We start from the raw sequence: 22,805 nt of genomic DNA, 5'->3' as shown, positions 1-22,805 counted from the left end.
AATGATATATTTTAATGTATTTAGTTTAATTATATATTACACTTCTCCCCTAAATGCGTCATATTTGTCAGCTGTCATTATTACTGGTATTACTCCTTTGCCTATTTTAATCACTGCTTTTATTGCGGTTGCCAAGATGCAAGCCAAGATTCTCTGTGTGATGTGGAAAGTTAACAGGTCCTGAATCAAGGCTGGAGGGTCCACAGGGGCCCTAGTGAGATGCTGTATACTTCGTAATTACAGTTAGTTGCTTCTTATTTGGACCTCCTATGACTTCCCATGGCTTTATGATCAAATTTATTCAATTCTGCCTCCTATGCGGTTATTTGCCTAATCACCTATCACAGTTTTCCAAAAGTCTTTGTCTGCTGATCTCAATACCATCTTGTGAGCTTTTGAGGAAACTCAGTTTTGTGCCTCGTGCAGTGCTTCACACTTAATATAGATGCTCATTTCCAGCTGCTCTCCCTGCCTATGTATGTCCCACCTGGGCTGGACCACTGCTGTGTGCCCTGGCTTGAACTATTGGAGACCAAGCAGGACAGTTTGATGCAGCTGTTTTCAAATGGCTCTATAAATGTATTTTGGTGAAATATTTGTTGAATATTACTAGGCGTGACGGGACGAATTTTAATCCTCATGTAGGTTTTCTAGACTATGCCGTGCATGTGTGTGTGTGTTTGGAGGGGTCAGTGTGACGGTAGGTGTTCCCACTTTGAGAATACTTGAGGATACCTCCATCCCCTAGGCGGGGATCAGCTCTTTCCTGCTCTGCCTCTCCCTTTGAAGCCTACATGTTTCCACATTTGTATATCATACCGAATAAATGCTGTTTTGGCCTAAGACATATTTTTACCCAGAAAGAGCATAAATTTCCTTGGCAATGAGTGAGGGAGTAGCAGGAATGTTAGAAACCACAACTGTGTTGATATAATTTAATAAATATTTTCTGTGATGTAATAAATATATGGTCGGCCCACCATTCTCTTACATTGTGCTGGATAGTCACGCGAAATACATCACAAACTAGACGAGTCGTTTTTCCTCAAAATATCTACGCAAGGCCACATGTAAAGAATCACAAAACATCATTAATGCACCTCAGACAGACATTTCCAGCTCCTCTGGTCTCCATAAACTCCCTGACAACTTCCACTTGGCGTGGACCCACAATGCCCTTGGCCCAGGGAAAACCCAGCAGGATATTTTGAAGTAGTTTTGTCAAAATGACTTTGTTAGAATGAAAATACACACTTTTTTTCACAGTAATGTGCTTAATAGAATCCTCTGAGCTCCGGGTGTTCCCGAGTCTCAGAGCAGTTTTTTTCTCCAAACAAAATTTAGATTCTACTATATAATCTACATCACTTTGTAGCTTGCTTTTTTACTTACCAATATGATTGTAATCATTTTCCAAACATACACCTTTTCAACTAGAAGGAAACTGAGGGGACTGTTTGGTGGGCGTAGATCTTTGCCAAGGCTGTGTTGGTCCGCGTTGTCAGACTTGTGTTTGGCTGAGACCTGACACAGGAGCTTAACCAAATAGGTATTTATTTATCTCAAGCAATAGTTAGGGATTAGGAGGTGAGTAGCTTAGAGCTGGATGGTGGCTACACAGCACCATCAAGTTCCCAGGCTCCTGCTTGAACATCTTTAGCTGATGGCCAAGGAACCTTCTAGTTTTGATCCAGGATCCCAGTAGGACAGAGAGGAAACAGAAGAGGAAATCTGGACAGACTCCTGCTGATGTGTCAGTGGCCAGGACTGAATCTCATGGGTGTGTCTAGCTGCAAGAGAGGCTGGGAAATTTCAGTATTTCAGCTGTGAGGCAAATGCACTCCCATGTGCTGACCTGGACAACTGCCTGCCTCAGTTTCTTCACAGGTTGTCTCACTCTGTCCGTATAGCAACTCTGTGTGGTTGTTACTTTGGTCTTCATTTCATGGGTGAAACTGAGACTGAGGAGGTTTAAATATCTTATTCAAGGCTCTAGAGCTCGCACGTGGAGGGCTGGCATGTAAAACATGGCCTGTCTGATTTCCAAAGTATTATTATTTTTTAAATTGATTAATTTTTGGCTGCTTTGGGTCTTTGTTGCTGCGTGTGGGCTTTCTCTAGTTGTGGCGAGTGAGAGCTACTCTTCGTTGCGGTGTGCAGGCTTCTCATTGTGGTAGCTTCTCTTGTGGGGCATGGGCTCTAAGTGTGTGGGCTTCAGTAGTTGTGGCACGTGAGCTCAGTAGTTGTGGCACACGGGCTTAGTTGCTCTGCGGCATGTGGGATCTTCCCAGACCAGGGCTCGAACCTGTGTCCCCTGCAATGGCAGGCGGATTCTTAACCACTGCACCACAAGGGAGGTCCCCCAAAGTGTTATTGTTTATTATCTTGTTTCTATTTTTTTCGTAAAAAGTCATGGGTTCTGGTGGATTCATTGTTAAGTTTTATCACGCAATCACCTTGAAACCATTTTAAGGTTTTTGCTTCCCTTATATAAATACTCTTCGAGGAAATGGAGAAATTCTCTCGTAGCTATCTGAGAGGAAAAAAAATAGAGTACAGATATGCAGGCTCTAGGATCCTGCACAGCACTGTAGTTGCCCTTTGACTTTGAGTGCCCTAGTGGCCCACTTTGGAAGGAGAAGTAAGACCAGTTCCAACTGGTTTATATTTTGGTTTCTATAAAATGGGTTCCTGGACCTAAATCCAATGTGTGTGTGTGTGTGGAGACTGTGTGGAGACTTTCCCACACCACCAAGCAATTCTCAGACACTAGCTGGGAGTCTTACAATTCAACTCAATTCTGACACTGCCTACCCGGAGTCAACATCAGATTCCACAGGTAAAGGACTCAGTCCCACAAGGCCATGCTCCACTTCAGACATCAGTCATGAGCCAGGTTATTACTTGTGCTTTTGACCGACCGGCTACAAATGGGAAGTTCCAGTGACTCACCCCAACTCAGGACGCCGATCGCAAATCCAAGTTGTCACCTGTACTTCTGACCGACTGGCTATAAATCAGAGGTTCCCACGACCTCCTTCTTGGTTTCTATTAATTTGCCAGAACGGCTTACAGAACTCAGGAAACCCGTTTACTCACTAGATTACTGATTTATTACAAAGGATATTAAAGGATACAGATCAATAGCCTGATGAAGAGACATATAGGGCGAGGTCCCCAACAAAGGAGCTTCTGTTCTCCTGGACCTTGGGGCCTTGCTTTGTGGCAAGTGGAAGCGCCCTGTTTCCCCAACCTGGAAGCTCTCTGAACCCCATCCTTTAGGTGTTTTATGGAGGCTTCATTATGTCAACATGATTGATTAACTCCTTGACCATTGGTGCTTGATTCAACCTGTAACCCCTCTCCCCTCCCCGGAGATCAGGGGGGTGGGACTGCAAGTTCCAACCCTCTGTTCATGATTGGTTCCCCTGACAACCAGCCCCCATCCTTAGATGGTTTCCAGAAGTCGCTTACATTAATATCAACCCAGATGTGGTGTGAAGGGGCTTGTTATCCATAACAAGACACCATTTTCACCTTTATGGCTCTGAAGGATGTTCAGGAACTGAGGACAAGAGACCAAATGTTATAAAAGATGTTCCCTTTGCTCTTATTGTTCAGGAAATTCCAAGGGTTTTGGGAGCTGTAAGTCAGGAACTGGGCATGAAGACCAAATATATTTGGGAAACATATTTTTGTCATCTGAATGTTCCTTATAAATCACAGCATCGCATCTGTGATAGAGAAATCCAGGTTCTCAAAGGAAAGCAAATTATTCTTTGCACACTGCTTCTATATTATAGAAATCCAGAACATGATATCCCACTACCATTAAATAATTCAGAGCATTTACTCCTATCATCCTTGGTTAAACGGCAACGTTAGAGAAATATGTAGGGAATGGAGTCTACAGATCTGGGTTTTAGACCTGGCTTTCTATGATGACATTTGTCATCCCAGGCAAGTCATGTAACTATTCTCAACCTGAATTTATAATTTTCAGTTCGGGACTAATAATACCTGGTGTTTGTATTTCAGTGTTATTATGAGACACCAAGTTAAAATGAGATTAGGGGTGTAAAAGTGCTTTGTAATGAATGCACTGTGCAAACATATAATAATGTTACTTTTATTATCTGCTTAAGCATTTATGGCATGTAAGCATTTCTTAGGCATTTTGGGAACCAATGGGGGGGAAAACTCTAGAAAAGTGGTCAAATCAATTTTCCATGCTGGTGAGTGGTGAGAAGAGATAAATCTGTTGAGTCTGGGATTTAGAGAAGTATAAATTAGTTATGGAGAATGCCTCAGGCTGTGCCAATTGGAATTTGTATCATTATAGTTGGGTAATAATTATGATACACTGAAAGTGCAATGTAAGATACATTATTAATTTCTAGTGAATTAAGATTGTGTATCTTAACAATGGATTAGTAGCCTCTATTCCTTTCATTGTCCCGTAACTGAGCAGATGAGGAGAGTGGGTCATCACAGGACTTCCAAATACCTGTTATCCTCAGAGCAAAGGAAAGCACACGATTAGAAGTTAGTTGCCCCACGGAGTAGTTGAAAGTAAACTGTAAGACGCCTTTGTCTTTCAAACTTAGAAATAATTACAAATTAAGACCTTTCTCTAATGAAAATTATCACAGGTTGTCTATGGTTGAGAACAAAATGAAAATGAGTTGTAAGGAATGGTGTGTCTCGCCACGGTGTGGACCTTTCTAAAATATGTGACAGTGTGTAAAATTTAGTGCGAAGACTGATTATGGCTCAGGTGTAAAGCTTCCTGGGAACAGCTGAAAAGGTTGCATGACACCAATTACCACGGAGTCAAATCTCATCCTGTAGGTCTGATGGGAGTGATAACTCTTTTCAGGAGGTGTTAATGTTCCACGGAACATTTTCTTCTTAGATTTGGTTGACATGACAGGGTGTTTTCCTGGAGAAAAAGCTGGTATATCTTTGTTTTTCTTCAGTTGGTTTCTTCATCTTGGTCCTTCTTACTGGCAAATGTCCAAGTGTAGAAAGGTACTTCTATCTGATTTTGACTTCATTTTGAGCTTTTGTTTTCATACCAGGAGGCCTCTGCTCTTGATATGCTCATTTGCACTCCTTAAGTCTATTAGAGATCTCTTAACTGCATAAAGATACATTTGATTAACTTAGATCATATCAACACTGAATTTTCTCTGGCTTAATTAATTTGGTCAGGGAATAAAAAGATACAAAATGAGTACAGAGAACATTTTCTTAATGTTTGTATTTGTTCAAATCAATTTACTCCCCTTCTTCTGCTAATTGGCCTGTAATCTTTAGATCCCATGGGAGCTGGCACAATATTCTTGTCATCCCTCATGGCCTGACATACACTCTTATCTGTAGGGTCGGAACTTCTGGGTGAAGAAGGGTTGGGGTGGGGATAGAATAGGGAAGTTAATTTGGCTGTGGAGAGTAAAAGGCGGTCCAGCTAGTAGCCAGAAAGTGTTATTAAGATTCTCGCCCTAGGTAACTGTTTCCAGTAACCAGAAGATAATAAGGAGTAAAAGAAAGATAATTACCATATGATATCACTTATATGTGGAATCTAAAATATGACACAAATGAACTTATCTACGAAACAGAAACAGACTCACAGACATAGAGAACAGACTTGTGGTTGTCACAGGGGAGGGGAGTTGGGGAGGGATGGAGTGGGAGTTTGGGATTAGAAGGTGCAAACTATTATTATATATAGGGTAGATAAACAACAAGATCCTACTGTATAGCACAGGGAACTATACACAATATCCTGTGATAAACCATAATGGAAAATAATATGAAACAGAATGTATACATACATATAACTGAATCACTTTGCTCTACAGTAGAGATTAACACAACACTGTAAATCAACTAAACTTCAATAAAATAAATTAAAAAGAAAAGAAAACAAACTTACGGTTACCAAGGGGGAAAGGGGGGAGGGAGGGATAAGTTAGGAGTCTTGGATTAACGTATACACGCTACTATATATAAAATAGATAAAAAACAACGACCTATTGTATAGCATAGGGAACTATATTTAATATTTTATGATAACCTATAATGAAAAGATTCTGAGAAAGAATAGATATGTATGTATGTGTATAACTGCATCAATTTGCTGTATATCTGAAAGTAACAAAACACTGTAAATCAACTCCTTCAATTAAAAAAAAAAAAAGAAAAAAAAAAAACAATGTGCCAATAGTGTGCAGAACTCAGGCATGAAGATTGGGGGAGGGTAGAGCTATACCCAGAGAGCCAGATTAAACAGTCACTGATTTCAAGTTCCCAGCCACTAGGCTGGAGGTTTTGGCAACTGGCAGCTTTGGGGAGGTACTGGCCAGAGGAAGGCAGGGTTCCATCCTTCTAGAGGCTTGGAAAGCTGATCATTTAATCCAGGCAGGGACTCAAGGGAACAAGGTGGAGGTTTCCAGCCTGGGGGTCAAAATTAGGCACCATTTTTGAGAACAAGGTGGAAGCACCTTTCTGGAACTGAGTCTGAGCTGGGCACCAGGAATCTGGAAGGGCAACCTGGGGCTGTGTTTTGAAAACAAGACAGAAGCCAAGTTACCAGAGCCATACCTGAAGGCCAGGGTCAGAAGACCACAGGTGTAACTTGATGGTGATTCCCACAGCTTTGGGTGGCCACTCCCCCAAATCATCCCCCTGAAGCCAGAGCTGATCCACATTTCCCAGGGCTCACGCCGAATCTGCAGTGGCCCCGATGTGGGTTCAGGCTGAGAATTAGGCCTGATAAAGAAGAGTTTTTAAGACAAAAATGTTAGGTTCTTATCCTTTCCTGTGTCACCTCTATGGAGGCTGACAGGACAGAGGGCGCAGAAGCTAAGTGAAGAAGGGAATCTGGGCAAATTGTTAATTAAGGCAATATGTTGGCAGCTTGTCAGAAAAATAGGTGAGGGGATACGTGTGGTGGGGAAATTCAGGATAGGGTGTGGGTGTGCTGTCTGTAATGGAAACAGAAGGGCTTTTTGAGGATAACCAAAGTTTTATACTCTGAAAACTATTTTTCATAAAATTTTTCTTGCCGAATTTTCTTTTTCCTGTCTACCGAGACTCAGTTTTAACCCTTTACTAAGAAAAAAAAAGGCGCTGAGAAAAAGACAAGAGCAATTTAAATTCATTCAGTAGTGTCTTTACTTGAGGTGGTCTGCTGTTAATAAAGCACTGGCTAGCAGCTCCTTATAAGTATATGATTATTTTGCCTAAATTTTTCTCTCCCTAGGGTTTGGTCCACTCTGCTTTTATATACATTTTGGGTCTTATCTACTATTCAGATGATAGCACATTCAAAAAGTGTTGTTAATTTTGGAGTCATAAAACGTATACATTTCCTAATTGCTTTTTCTTGTTAAAGCCTGACATAGACTTTGACTGTAATGCACAAGGTCATTAAGAACTGAAGGAACTACAGTTGGCAGGTGCTTCCAGATGAGATGGGGATTATTGGAGGACTTCTTCAAACCCAAAAGCCAGTGATTTGTATGGACTCAAGAAAAAATATAGTACTTCTTTTTGTTTTTATAAAATAAGCTTTAATCTTAACTTTATTTGTATTTACTTGTTTATTTACAAGTATCTATTGGTCCTGTTCAAATGTGATTTTTTAAATTGAGGTATAGTTGATTTACAATGTCATGTTAGTTACAGGTATATAGCATAGAGATTCAGTTATACATACATATATATACATACACATATTCTTTTTCAGATTCTTTTCCCTTATTACAAAACATTGAGTATAGTTCCTTTTGCTATACAGTAGGTCCTTGTTGGTTATTTAAATAATATAGTACTTCTATATGATCCATAAAATTTAGTACAAATCAAGAATCAACAAAATATAGTCAGAGTTGAGTTAAAATTTCAAATAAGGCTCTGATGCACCAGAAATTCCCTTTCACATGTGTTGGACTTGCCGCCAAAATAAAATAAATATGCCATGCAGCCAGCAAAATTATGCTTTCCTAAAATTTTGGTGATTCTATATAAAATGAGTTCATTCATTCATCAAGCATTTATTAAGCACTTTGTGCTGTGTACTAGGGACAGTGCTAGTTCTGGGGAGGTAGTGGTGAGTAAAGACAGACCCATTCTCTCCCCGCAACCAGGTACTGTCTTCAGTGTCCCAGAGGTTCCTTACCTTCCACATGTTCAAAATTAAATGCCCTCCCTCCCCAGCCGGCTTCTCTTCTCTGTTCCCTGCCTCAGGTAATGATACTATAGCCCGTGAATCACTAGAGCTGACACCTGGGTCTTATGTTTGAATCTGTCCTCTGTACTAACCACTTCCCCAATGCAGTTTTATTTTGTAAATATCTCTTGACTCCATCCCCTCTTCCCTGACCTCTCTGCCACTGTGGTAGTTCAGGGTTTATCATCTGTTATATGGGCTCATTCAATAACTTTCTGACAGGTTTTACTCTTATGAACTTGCCTCCCTGCAACGCCCTCCATCCTGCTGCCAACGGCTGTCATTATAAAACGTAAATCTGTTTGTGTAACTTCTCTTAGGTCGCTCCTCTCTGCCCGCCATGCACACAAGAGCAAGTGGCCAAACGGCACACTCACCAAGTCTGCTGGAGCAGTGTCAGTGGAGGAATCTCACAGAGAAGGCCAAGTAGCAGCTGGCAGATACTCTGCTGCCTTTTCATAATTACAAATGATGAGATCCTAGGCTTTCTGGACTCCAGGAGAGGGACGCTTAAACTAGGCTGACATATTAGTCGTCTAATTAGGTGTGTGTGATTGCAAGACTGTGATATTAAAGTATTAAGATACGGCAGAGCCTTGGCTTTGGTCTGGTTTATCAGCTCGGTGCTTGTGGGTGATGGAAAGCCCTCTGCAGTCATGATTGGCAGCTAGAGGACAAGCCTTGCAGACACAGGTGAATGACATAGCTTGCCAGAAAAGGATCCATCAATCAGCTCACGGTTCGGCAAGAGCTAGCCTCTTCCCTGGCCTGATGGGAGGGCTGGGGTCCCTGTCTTGCTATTGGCCAGGATTGAGGGCCTTCAGCGCCTGACCACTGCTGGTCTCCATGGAACTTTATCAGAGGCCACTTCCTTTTCTGCACCGCGGGGGATCAGTCTTGGTCAAGTTAACCCTGCCTGATTACCACCTACAGGATAAAGTTCAAACTTCATACGGGGGCACACAGGCCTTCAATATCTGAACTCTCGGAGAATATAAAATAATATAAGCTTAGTAATAGCCGTCCACCTTCTTTCCCCTGCTTCTCATTACTTTATACAGTTGATCCTTAAACAGCACGGGTTTAAGGATGGGTCCACTTATACGCAGATTTTTTTCCAAAGGTAAATACTAAAGTACTGTCCCATCTGCCATGGGTTGAATCATGGGTTCAGAACCATGAATACAGAGGAACGAGTATAAGAAGGGCTGATTATAAGTTAACATGAGAATTTTTGACTGTGCGGAGAGTCGGGGTCCCTCACCCCCCCACTGTTCAAAGGTCAACTGTACTCCGTAATTACCACATGACTTGCATTCCCCCAGAAAGTTGTGCTTTTTTATTTCTTCTGCCCAGAATATTCTTCCTTTTCTTGTCTGATGAATTCTTACTTTTCAAGATCCAGCTAAAGCATCTTCAGGTCTGTAGGTGAAGATCTTCATCTTCATCTTCATCTCCCCAGTTCCCTCTCCCAAATCTCCATTGCCTGACATATCAACTAAAAATCTGTCCTCCCCCGACCCACCCAAATTTGTGTATGTATCTGTTATACTATAGAAAAGCAGTGATTTGTTCACGTGCTTTCTGTGCGCCAGACTGTGAGCTCCTCTAAGGCAGCACCTAGACAGGGCCTGGAACGTAGCATAGCAGGTGGTAAATGAAAACAAGCTGAATGAACAATAGAATGGATAGCTATTCTTCCAAAGCCTTTGCAACCACGTGACAGCAGCCTCATTCTTTTGGAAGGAGAAGCTGCCTGTGCTAGAAGGACCCAAGATCATTCCCACAAAGGCAACAGCACTGGGAGAAGGAAAGGGTGTGGGATGGTGTGTCTGAGATCACCTTCTTAGTGTTCAGAATTTCATCCTAGTCTTGAGAAGAAATGATCATACAGTTTTAAAGTGAGCCACAGTATTCGTGCCGGACCTGTATGTAGTTGTTATTTCGGTTTTGTTTGTTTTGCTATTATTATTAATCACTTTTCAAACACATTATTCTTGAGAAATTATTACCGGGTAGTGCTGAAGGACATTTTGATGTTTGTGAAGATCGTTTCTCTCTCTTTATCTCTATTCCTTATTTTCCACCATTGCCTCTACCATCCTATTCCAGATGACAGTGGCCTCTTGCCTAGACTTTTACGATAGTCTCTTATTGGCCTTCTTGTATCTAATCTGGCCTCCTCACTGGTCTGTTTCCACATTTCAGCCTGAGTTATTGTTTTAGAATGCAGATCAGATTATGCCATCACATTGCTTAAAATCCTTGATTAGCTTCCCATTGATTTCAGGATAAGATAGCCTTCTTAGGCCCACAAGGCTCTGCCTGGTCTGGTCCCTGCCTGGGGCTCCAGCATCAGTTTCCATAGTGTTCCCTCTCACCCTTTATACTTCACCTTCTTGGCCTGCTTTCAGCTCCTCATAAAGGCTAAGTTCTATCTTTCTATAGAGCTTCTTGACCCTCTCTCCCTTTCCCCGGGAGACTCTTGTCTCCTCTTTTCTAGTTCACTTATGTTAATCCCTTGGATCCTGATTGAGTATCATTTCCTCTCAGATTAAGTAATCCACCACAGAATGATTATAACACAATAAATTCTCTCCCTTGGTATGTCTGAAATAGCTGTGAGAGTGTATATAAGGAGATTTCCACTCTGTTTTTCTTATGGAAATGGATGAATACTTACTCAGTTGCTAACTTTTATTGATATGACCAAGTTGTTAGGGCGCACTGGGGTCAGTGAACCTGGTACAGTTTTTCTGGTGAGAAATTTCGCAGTGCATATCAAAAGCCTTAAATATGTGCTTCTTATCTGACCCAGCGATTCCACATCTAAGGATTTACCTTAAAATAGCTGATCAAGTTCTCAAGGTTGTATGTATCAGGTCGGTAACAGCATGAGGAATTCTGCGTGGAATGGGTTAAGGTTGGCAATCTTGCTGAAAAGTGGTCTTGAAGAGGCTCTTGCACGGAACTTTACGTAAAATTAAGCCAACCTGATTGTTTATACCAAAGGAGAAAATAGAGTGGGCTCATCCCTCCCTCCCCATCCACCTTCCTGGATTTGCCACAGTCCAAAGATGTTTATAGCAGTGTTGTTTATCATAGTGAAAAATTGGGAACCACCTAAAATATTCACAGTAAGGAATCGATTAAATTATGAGCCACCTATCCAGTCAAATAGAATGAGTGTATTAAAACAATGGTGGAAAGATGCTCATCATATCTTGTTAAACAAACATGCATGTTGCAACAACAAGGATAAGATGATCCCATTTTGGTTAGAAAACAAACAACTGTTTAGGATGAGACTATCTGAATATGACTTAATATTATTTTAAACTGATATTAGGGAGACTTTTCAAAAAACCTTTGATCTGTTCTTCGTCTCTTTGAATCCTGAATTTTTCACAAACTGCCTTCTAAAAGGACCTCTTTCTTTGGGTCCTGGAAAGGAGAAGAGAGTCTTCCCCAGTCTTTGGCTAAAACTTCCCTAAAACATGCATTTTCCTATATCTTTCTGAATAATTGAAGATTCACACTCATCTCTTACCTCCTACTCTTTGGGGTTTTTTAAAGGTTATATAAATACATTTTTAAAATTTATGTATTTATTAATTTTGGCTGCAGTGGGTCTTCATTACTGCGCACGGGCTTTCTCTAGTTGCGGCAAACGGGATCTACTCTTCATTGCAGTGCCTGGGCTTCTCATTGTAGTGGCTTCTCTTCTTGCAGAGCATGGGCTCTAGGTGCGTGGGCTTCAGTAGTTGCAGCATGTGGGCTCAGAAGTTGTGGCACATGGGCTTAGTTGCTCCGCGGCATGTGGGATCCTCCCAGACCAGGGCTCGAACCCGTGTCCCCTGCATTGGCAGGCGGATTCCCAACCACTGCACCACCAGGGAAGTCCCTAACCTCCTACCCTTTGAATAAATATAAGTCTGCGAGGGCCCTGCCTGGGTTCTAGAGGAGAAAATGCTATCAGCAAGCCAAACCTGGCCCTCAAATGTCTTTTGTTTGGCTTTTACTGTTTAAAGAAAAAAGTCAGCTGAACTATATTGCCAACATTAAAAACTAGATCTCATATAAAAATCTGGATTTTTAGTATTGCTTAGAAAAAAAAATCAGTATATCTGGCAGCACTGCGTCCCAGTGCTCTTAACAGGGTATGGATCAGTTCCTGCTCTTTTTGGTTTGGTCAGGGGTCCTTTGTTTACCATAGTTCTTAGCACTCCCTATTTTCTTCCCTCCAGTCTGCTTGTGCTTCCTGCCTGGATTCTGTAGGCATTTGATTTTGTAACTCTTGTGTGCTAGACTCTTTTAGCTCAGCTGTGTATCCTTAACCTCTATACCAGTAGTCTGGAAAAGTTAACAGATTTGCTTTATTTGCTTATATTCCTAGCATCTCTGGATAAGTCAACGAATGAATGAATGAAAACTTTTATGTACTTATTGTGGTCAGTGTATAATGTCTGAGGACATTAGGAGTTACAAGACATGCTTTATCCTCTTGGGCAGCTTATTCTCTATTTGTGGAGGATGGGTATATACACAAAATGGAGGCTAGCAATTGGTGCCAAATGCTAAGTGTCTAGAGTGTTTGGTTAGAGGGAGTGACAGTCAGCTCCGTAGCTCTTTGGTGGCAGTGGGCAGGATTGTGGATGATGATCCCAGAAGATGAGATTGGTCAGGGAAAGTTCTAAGGAAGGAAGACCTTAGGTTGTATTTGAGGGTTGGTAGGATCTGGTGGGTCACAAACTTTATTGTGCACATGAATTGTGTAGGAGAACTTGAGCTTTTCATGCTCTACTCAGAGATTGTGATTCAAGAGGGCAGAAGTGGGACCAAGAATACTCATCTTTAATATGCATATCAGGGTGATTCTGATATACGTGGGTCACACTGATAAAAGGGGAGAAGATGGTGGGGTGAAATAAGTAGAGGTAGGGGTGTGAGTGTGGACTTTAGAGGCTATAAAATTTAGCTGATTGGAGGTTTGTATGGCGGTGCCCTGGGAGATGATTAAGGGAGCAATGCTGGGAAGAAAGGGATGCTCTGGAAACAACTTCTTTTCCTTTTTTTTCCTCACAAGAAAGGATGACAGATAATTTTTTATAAAGTTGGGGGGAGGTGGGAAGCCTCAGGAGCCAGTTATTCTCGAAGAGAATATTTTCTGTCTGATTTCTGCATTTAAAAAAAAATTTATTAATTTTTTAAATTGGAGTGTAGTTGATTTACAATGTTGTGTTAGTTTCTGATGTACAGCAGAGTGAATCAGTTATACACATGCATACATCCACTCTTTTTTAGATTCTATTCCCATATAGGTCATTACACAGTACTGAGTAGAGTTCCCTGTGCTATACAGCAGGTTCTTATTAGTGATCTATTTTATATATAGTAGTGTGTATATGTCAATCCCAATCTCCAATTTATCCCTCCCCCATGACTTCTTCACTTTTTAATGGAATAGTTACATATGGGACAGTACTGGGTTTGCTTTCTTTAAACTTAATAATTAATTTAATAGTTAATTAGCAGGCAATTGATCCGGTTCTGCTAGTTCAGGTACTTAATCAGTTAAATTGGATTACCAGTCTGCTCCATTACTGAGTAATTGCACACTATTTATAGTGGAAAACAAAACAGATGTCTTAATTCCCACCACATTGTAGTGGGATAAACAAAGAGCCAGGGGGTCAGGTTTTTTTCCCCAGTATGTTGTATAGTGACTGGTATATGATTGGTTGTCACTCAATAAATACTTGCCAAATGTCCTTAGCTGAAATGTGTTTGATGTTTTTGGTTCTTCATTTCTGGGGGAAAAAAAAGGAATTTGATTAGGTGAGTAGTTTTCTACACCATCAAATTCCTTGGGGTGTGTCAGTGTCACTTTCAGGAATGAGAGAGACCAAGAGGTCGGGGAGGGGAGGGCGCCCACCTTGACCTCAAACAACATCTTCTCTTTTGTTTTTCTATTTTTGTTTCTTTTTACGGGGTTTTTCTGCATACAGCCTTGTTCAAAAAACAAGAGACTTCCATTTCCAAGCAAGCAGAATAACGACATCAACAATAATAAGTTTAAAAGTCTCTGACGTATTGAAGAAATGATTTGATTCAATTCCACATATACTTACAAGCCACCGTGCACAGCTTTAATACCTAATTCTCATGACTCATTGAGCATAAATGAATCCTGACGTGCCTCTGATCTGCTTCAGTTTTTGAGCATTTCCTTGAATTTGTATGGGATCTTATTGGACACAATATCTGCAGACACTTCATAAATCTTAAGGGTGAAAAATAATTTGGTTGGTGGATAATTGAGTAGGGAAGGGGGGAGGAGAAGAGGCACTGTAGCAACCTCAACAAAAATATAGGGAGACAAGAAATTTGGGCTGTATTGGAGGCCAACTGTCGTAAATAAAATGGTGTGGAGAGAATATTGGGTGTGAGCATAGATGATGTGGTTTGAGAAAAGGATGAGCAGAGAGTTTGGGGGTGTTGGTGGGTCCCGAGTGCCTCTGTGAAGATCTCAAACGTTTTTGTCAGTAGGCAACACAGTACATTTTGTACTTTTTTGGTAGGGGAGTGATTTGCATTAGGCTTTGTTTGTTTATTTAATGATTTACTGAGGGATAATTGATACATGTATTTAATGAGCATTATTTGACGCATTTGGACATACTGCAAACACCTGTGATACCATCACCTTTGTCTTAGAAGAATAACTAGTATATGAGAGTGAAGGAGGGATGGGAGATAAGAACTAGAAGCCGACTAATAGTAACCAGCCATTGTAAAAATATTTACAATGAAAGTGGAAAGAGAAAAAGCATAGAAGAGCTTTTGAAGAGGTAGGTGTTAGGGTGATATTGAGAGATGAGCAAACATGACTCCAAGGTTTCTAGGCTTGTTGCTGAGAAAATCTGGGTCCATTAAAAATAAAAATAACAGTTATTGATCACTTACCTTGTGCCAGACAGAACTCATTTAATTCTCACAACAACTGTACAAGGTGGATACCATTATTATGAATGAGAAGAGTAAGGCACTGAGGTTAAGTCACTTGCCAGTGGTTATAGAAGAAACGTTAAGCCAGGACTTGGGTGCAGGCAGGCAGGCTCTAGGGTAAGGCTCATCAGCAGGAAGAGGAGCTGCGCATATATGCAGAAAAAGAATCCTTCAGTGGTATTTCCACCTTGGGAGCTGAGAAGACAAAGTCTCACCATGACATGAGGTATAGTTTCTGCTGCTACGGCTGCCACTTTCTGCTTCACTACTAAGAATCACTGGCCACTACCTTTGCAATGTGCATGCCCTTCATATTTCCTTTCTTTCCACCATAAAAAGCCCCCCAGTTTTGAGAATTTTTGAAATGTGGCCAACCTCTGGCTTAAAGCACAGGCTCAGCCTTCCTACGGCTTTATTTATTAAAAAAAAAAAATTTATTTATTATTTATTTATTTATTTAGGCTGCACCAGGTCTTAGTTGCAGCATGCGGGATCTAGCTCCCCGACCAGGGATCAAACCCAGGCCCCCTGCATTGGGAGCTTGGAGTCTTACCCACTGGATCACCAGGGAAGTCCCTCTTATGGCTTTAGCATCTATGGGTCAGAAACAAGATCAGTAACAAACTTCAGTTAACCAGGAATTGAATATGAAATGTTCAGTAAATCTGATGAATGGTCATCTTGTTACTGACAGCAAGTTTGTGTGCCTGACACAGAGAGAGGCCAAACAAACTGAAACGTTGGCGTTTGTAGCAGAAAAAGGTTTATTGCAGGGCCATGCAAGGGGACGGGTGGCTCGTACCCAAAAAACGTGAACTCCTCAAAGGGTTTCAGCAAAGCACTTCTTTTTTTTAACATCTCTATTGGAGTATAATTGCTTTACAATGATGTGTTAGTTTCTGCTGTATAACAAAGTGAATCAGCTATACATATACATATATCCCCATATCTCTTCCCTCTTGCATCTCCCTCCCACCCTCCCTATCCCACCCCTCTAGGTGGTCACAAAGCACCAAGCTGATCTCCCTGTGCTATGCAGCTCCTTCCCACTAGCTAGCTATTTTACATTTGGTAGTGTATATATGTCCATGCCACTCTCTCACTTTGTCTCAGCTTCCCTTTCCCCCTCCCCATGTCCTCAGCTTCATTCTCTAGTAGGTCTGCATCTTTATTCCCATCCTAGGTTCTTCATGACCATTGTTTTTTTATTCCCATCCTAGGTTCTTCATGACCTTTTTTTTTTTTTTTTTTAGATTCCATATATATGTGTTAGCATACAGTATTTGTTTTTCTCTTTCTGACTTACTTCACTCTGTATGACAGACTCTAGGTCCATCCACCTCACTACAAATAGCTCAATTTCGTTTCTTTTCATGGCTGAGGTGAGTGAGAGGCTTGGTTAGTTGTTGCAGACTTCTTGGGGTCGGAATCCTTTGTTCTTGCAGCTGTCCACATAGGTCATGATGTTCTCGCCAACTTCCAACAAGACAAAAATTATTCTCTGTTCTGCATCTTTTTATCTCTATATGAATGGACTGTTAAAGGTCAGATCCCTGAGAATAGGCCATCCTGTATATTTCAGGCTCTAGGCAACATTGTTTTACAAAAGGTGCAGAGTCAGCATGACTAAGCACAGGAGAAGGAACAGATCTAATAAGGAGTCAGGTTTGTTCTTACAATCTGAACTGATGTTTTATTTTTGGCTTCCAAAAGTTATGTCCAGAATAATAGATATGTGAAAAATACATAATATTCCTTGGAATGCTTAAGTGTTATTTTTTTATAATGGATTGAGTCAAAAAGTTTAATAGGGAAACAGTACCCAATATATAAATATTCACATCATTCAGTTTCCAGAGATGCATCCTATGTAGAAAGACTATTGATACTGAACTAATCTTTTTTAAAATCATAATTTTAGTAGTGGAATGGGGAATACGGATCTTAACAACAACTTTCTGGAAATTCATTTTGTATAATTGAAGAACAGTTAACCTTTTTTGAGTGGTAGGGATTTGCAAATATTCTGTAATTAGTATTTATAAATATATATCCCCAGGTAAAGTTTTGAATAATATCTTTTTAAAGGGTTCAGTAATTAAATATCTGTAATGAGAAGCATTTGTCTCTGAAATAAATTAATTGCTAGATATTTTCATCATAAAAATGCTTAAACATGCAAACTAAGAAAACATCTGAAATTTAAATTTGGACTTCCAAGGGGGCTGGTTAAATAACCAAAAAAGCAAATATTGGAAAAAGCTTATTTACTGGAAAGGACCAAAGCTGCTTTTGATTCAGCTGCATCTTGTCATTATTTTGCCTCTTTTGTTGGGCGCCATACTTACTAGGAATTTGCTTGTGGGAACTTGCCAGTCTTTAGTTGAAATAATACAGTGGGATACAGAGATAAAGAGATGTGCATCTGAAGAATATGGTTGGAGGGCTGGGGGCTTCACTGATGCACTGGTTAGAATGTAATTAGGTCCTTGAGCAGGGCAGTGCAATTAAATAGTCTAGGAGGGCATAATTAGATGGGTGGCTGAATGGTGTAATTACATTCAGAAGAGGGGGGCTGTAATTAGATGTGAGGCAGAGGGGGGGTGTATTTAGATGCCTAGGTTGAAGATATAATTAACGTATGGGCGAGATATTAAATTATGTGTGTGGGTGAAGCATAATTATGTGTGGGAGTCCATGCAGATACATGGGTGAGGGTACATAGAAATGAATGGGTTAGATGCAATTAGATGTGTGAGCTCATGTTCTTATGGACAAAAACTTGATATTTTCATCAATAAGGGCAAGCATATGTTTTGACTTCATCACTAATAGCAGGCTGGCATATAGTGACAGCCTTTCAGGCCTATCTAAAGGGTTGCAAATCAAAATCCCTGCTTTTCTATTAGGACTTGAGACCCACATCTAACATTGACATTGATTCCTCTTCTTAATCATGGCACTTGGTGGTGTTCTAAGTACTGAAAGGCTTGGTAATTTTTCTAGCCTGAAAACTGCATGACAAGGAAGACTTACTCCTCCTTCCTATAAAAGAGAAGTCTGGAGGGAGTAGTAGAGCAAAACAAAGATTTTTCCTTTGAATTGTGAAGCGTGAAAATAGAAGTGCCAACTCTTCCAGCTTAAAGTATCAGCATAAAGTTACATGTGTAACAAAACCAGCAAAATTTAGCTTGACAGCCTCATTTTTTTTTTAGTTTATGAAACCATGTTTATTCAACAATATTTATGGCATTTCTCCCCTCCCTCCCAAGTATAAAATTAGGAAGGCGAGGAATGTAGTTTACGGGTACAATAGAAACAGAATGATAGAAAGAAGCTAGAGGAAGAAGAATCTAGAACAAGTTAGGTCCAAAAATCACCCAGTGCATCTGAGAAACATATGGAATTAGTGAAGTATGGTGAGAGTTATAATAATCTGATATATCCTGTATTAAATTTAAAACAATGCAGTCTTTTGTTACCATCTTCAAAAGCAGGAGAGCATTTTAAAATACAAATTCATTGCTTACAGAAATTCTTGATATTAAAGTTATTTAATTGGCCACTAGTCTGCTTAATCTGATTCAGTCTATTACTCAGTTCTCCTAATTCTGGACACCTTAGAGCCTCCTCTCATCTGTTTAGGGCTTAGGTTGTATCTGGTGGAGCTTCACTGTGGATAGATCTAAGTGGGTCGCTTCCAGGATTTCAAACTTTGTGGCTTCCTGGTGCTCCCCAAAAGCCTAGATTTAAAGTTAGCTATTTTTATTACCTGGATGTAGGGACATTACAGCCTTCTCCCTATTCTCCAGTTTTGTCCTACAGTGATTCTGCAGAACATTTTTTATTCTTTGATTCTGATGCTACTTTTTTACATTGTTAGACATGCCTAAAAGATACCCTCTCTCTCCAAGAATATTGTAACTTTTTTTTTTCAGGCAAGGCTTTATTGGGGCCCCTGCTGCAGCAGGGTGGGGAGTGAGAACAAACAACAGGTTCCCTTGTTTGCTTGCTTCCCCAAGGGGGGACGAGCTTGTTCCTTACATGGGGTGAGGGTAGGGGTGTGTCCAGGGGTCGGGCCGGAGTGGTGGCTTCGGTGGTCTGCCCACCCCTTTGTGGTGTTTTGTTCAGGGCGCATGCGTACTACCCTGCTTTTGCTCCAGGCTCTTCAGGAGTGGCAGTTGCGTTTTTTGGTCTCTTTTTTGTCCATAATTTTGCCCCAACTGGGCATGTACACAGTTATTTTTAGTCCCATACAGTTTCTTTGTATTTTGTTGCTGGAGGAGAGGTGTGTCCAGGTACAAGCTCTGCAGCACTGCAGCAAAGGGTCCCAGGTCCCAGCCTGTGTCATTCCCCCCTGAGAGACTCTACACCCTTATTCTTAAAGGGTAAAGGGCCGAAGGTCTCTTCTTCTGAAACTCCCTCCTGCTGGACAGGGCCCGCAGACCCTAGCCAGAGGTGTAGCAGTCCCTTGCTGACTTCTGTACTTCTAATTTGTGATCAGAGGCGCTGTTACTAAAATGTTGTGTATTCCTGTGAAAATAGTTACTACTACTTTGTTTAATCCAGTTCTTTATTTACTAAATGGTTTGCACGTTTCTTTTTTCCCACACCTGTCCTTCCTCCCCTCCCTGCAAGGCCAGCCCAAACTCTAAGAATTAGAGATTGACGGTGGTTAACTCAGTCGCTCATAGAGGTAGTGTAATTATCATTGAGGACATCTAGTTGTCTGTGTAATGGAAGATGAGTAGGTGATCAAGGTCACTGGGTCTTACTACTTCGTTGTTTTGTGTGGATTCCCCATGAAGACGAAAAGGAAGTGAGGTGTTTGGCTTTGGAAATGACTTGGTAAATAAGGCTTTATTCACTTAATTATAAAAACCATCCTGGGACGCTTTGGAGCTATTTACATAAGGCACAAAGAACAGGGTTTAAGTTCTTCAGTTTTTAATAGCCTTCTTCAAGGCATATTCTCAGCCAGGAATATTTTCACAGTTGGCATTTGTAGTTTGTTTCTGAAAAAGTCTTCCAACCTGTAACAAGTCTTTTCACTTTCATTCATTCCATAATACATCAAAGACTCTAATTTTTGTCTTTTTTTCCCCAATCTTCCTAAGATGATCTAATAGGCCGAAATCTCAACTACCTTTCTTATGCCTAAAAACTTCAGATCTCAGGTCCCAGTGTCAGTTCCTCAGAGAGATTTTTCCTAACCTTATAGCATTCTGTACTTTCCTATTTGTTAAATTCTGTTTTTCCTGTTTCCAGGAGCAGGGTATGTGTCTATTTTGTTCACCAGTACATTTCCAGCATCCACAACAGCTCCTGGAGCATATCAGGGCTCAACAAATAATTGTTGAATGAAAAGGGAAGTCAGGCATCAGGGCTATTTAAGAAGAGGCACAGGCAGTGCAGGCTGTGGACCATAATAAGGGTGAGGGTGTCTCAGAAGCAAGATTCTGAATGGCTTCATTAATCGGCTCATGTTTAGAGAGTGGTGGGGCTCATGTTTGTTCTTGAAGTTTGGAGATTATATATCCATTATGGCAGAAGACCTAAATAGACATTTCTCCAGAGAAGACATACAGATGGCCAAGAGGCACATGAAAAGATGTTCAACATCGCTAATTACAGTAAGTCCCCTACGAACGAGTTCCATTCTGAGAGCTCGTTCGTAAGTCCAATTTGTTCATAAGTCCAATAAAGTTAGCCCAGGTACCCAACTAACACAATCGGCTAAGTAGTACTCTACTATAATAGGTTTATAATACTTTTCACACAAATAATACATAAAAAACAAACACGAAAAATAAAGAAAACATTTTTAATCTTACAGTACCGTCCCTTGAAAAGTACAGTAGTACAGTACAACAGCTGGCATCCAGGGGCTGGCATCGAGTGAACAGGCAAGAAGAGTTACTGACTGTAGGAGGGGGAGGACGGGGGAGATGGTAGAGCTGAAGGATCGTCAGCAACAGGAGACGGAGGGCAGGCTGCACTTTCACTCACGCCTGATGCTGATGGCACAGCATCTGGTTCCTCGCTGGATTCAATTCTATCTACCCTCTTGAAAAAACGACCTAGTGATGTCTGGGTAGTAGCTGGTTTCTTCTCATCATAGATGACACGGTAGCACTGGATTGCATTCTGAACGGCTGCTGCAACCTTTGTGTACCATTCTACGTTCCAGTCCTGCGCTTCAAATACTAACAGTGCCTCCTCAAGTAAAGAAAATCCCCTTGCGATTTCCTGCATTGTGAATCTCTTCGGTTCTTCAGTTACTTCTTCTTCCTCTTGTCACTCCACTCTCTCAATTATTTTCACTTTTGTTTCCATCGTTATCTCTTGGTGCTTCTTAGCAGCACTAGCTACATCACTGCTGCTTTTACGCTTGCTGCCAGGCATCCTGGGCTTGAAATAAAGATACTGTACTATTGTATTCTATACAGTACTACAGTAAAGTACACAAAAGCACAACCACTTGTAAAGGATGCACGTATATGACTATGTACACCAGACACGTGAACTAACTTACGCGATTGGACGTGCGAACGCATGTTCGCATCTTTGAAAGTTCGCAACTTGAAGGTTCGTATGTAGGGGACTTACTGTATTAGAGAAAGGCGAATCAAAACTACAGTGAGGTATCACCTCACACCAGTCAGAATGGCCATCATAAAAAAGTCTACAAATAACAAATGCTGGGGAGGGTGTGGAGAAAAGGGAACCCTCCTACACTGTTGGTGGGAATGTAAATTGGTGCAGCCACTATGGAAAACAGTATGGACGTTCCTCAAAAAACTAAAATAAAGTTGCCATATGATCCAGCAATCCCACTCTTGGGCACATATCTGGACAAAACTTTAAAAAGATACATGCAGGGCTTCCCTGGTGGCGCAGTGGTTGAGAGTCCGCCTGCCAATGCAGGGGACGCGGGTTCATGCCCCGGTCTGGGAAGATCCCATATGCCGCGGAGCGGCTGGGCCCGTGAGCCATGGCCGCTGAGCCTGCGTGTCCAGAGCCTGCGCTCTGCAATGGGAGAGGCCACAACAGTGAGAGGCCCGCGTACCGCAAAAGAAAAAAAAAAGATACATGCAGCTCTATATTCACAGCAGCACTATTCACAATAGCCAAGATATGGAAACAACCTAAATGTCCATTAACAGATGAATGGGTAAAGAAGATGTGGTGTATATATACAGTGGAATACCACTCAGCCATAAAAAAGAATGAAATAATGCCATTTGCAGCAACATGGGTGGACCTAGAGATTATCATATTGAGTGAAGTAAGTCAGACAAAGACAAATATATGATATCACTTTATGTGGGATCTAAAATATGACACAAATGAACTTATCTACAAAACAGAAAGAGACTCATGGGCATCATCAGGAAATCTACAAACAACAAATGCTGGAGAAGGTGTGGTGAAAAGGGAACCCTCTGGCACTGCTGGTGGGAATGTAAATTGATACAGCCACTATGGAGAACAGTATGGAGGTTCCTTAAAAAACTACAAATAGAACTACCATACGACCCAGCAATCCCACTACTGG

General features: G+C 41.1%; 1 protein-coding gene across 1 annotated transcript in view; it reads left to right on the top strand.

Annotated features, from left to right (window-relative positions):
* ST8SIA1 (ST8 alpha-N-acetyl-neuraminide alpha-2,8-sialyltransferase 1) overlaps positions 1 to 22,805 on the top strand; it is a 166,324-nt gene that overhangs the window by 67,837 nt on the left and 75,682 nt on the right. The window lies entirely within an intron of this gene.

This window comes from Physeter macrocephalus, chromosome 6, assembly GCF_002837175.3.
Source record: "Physeter macrocephalus isolate SW-GA chromosome 6, ASM283717v5, whole genome shotgun sequence".
NCBI classification, from domain to species: Eukaryota; Metazoa; Chordata; class Mammalia; order Artiodactyla; family Physeteridae; genus Physeter; species Physeter macrocephalus.
Note: the sequence above shows the minus strand (reverse complement) of the source record. Positions and strands in the feature narration are given on the sequence as shown.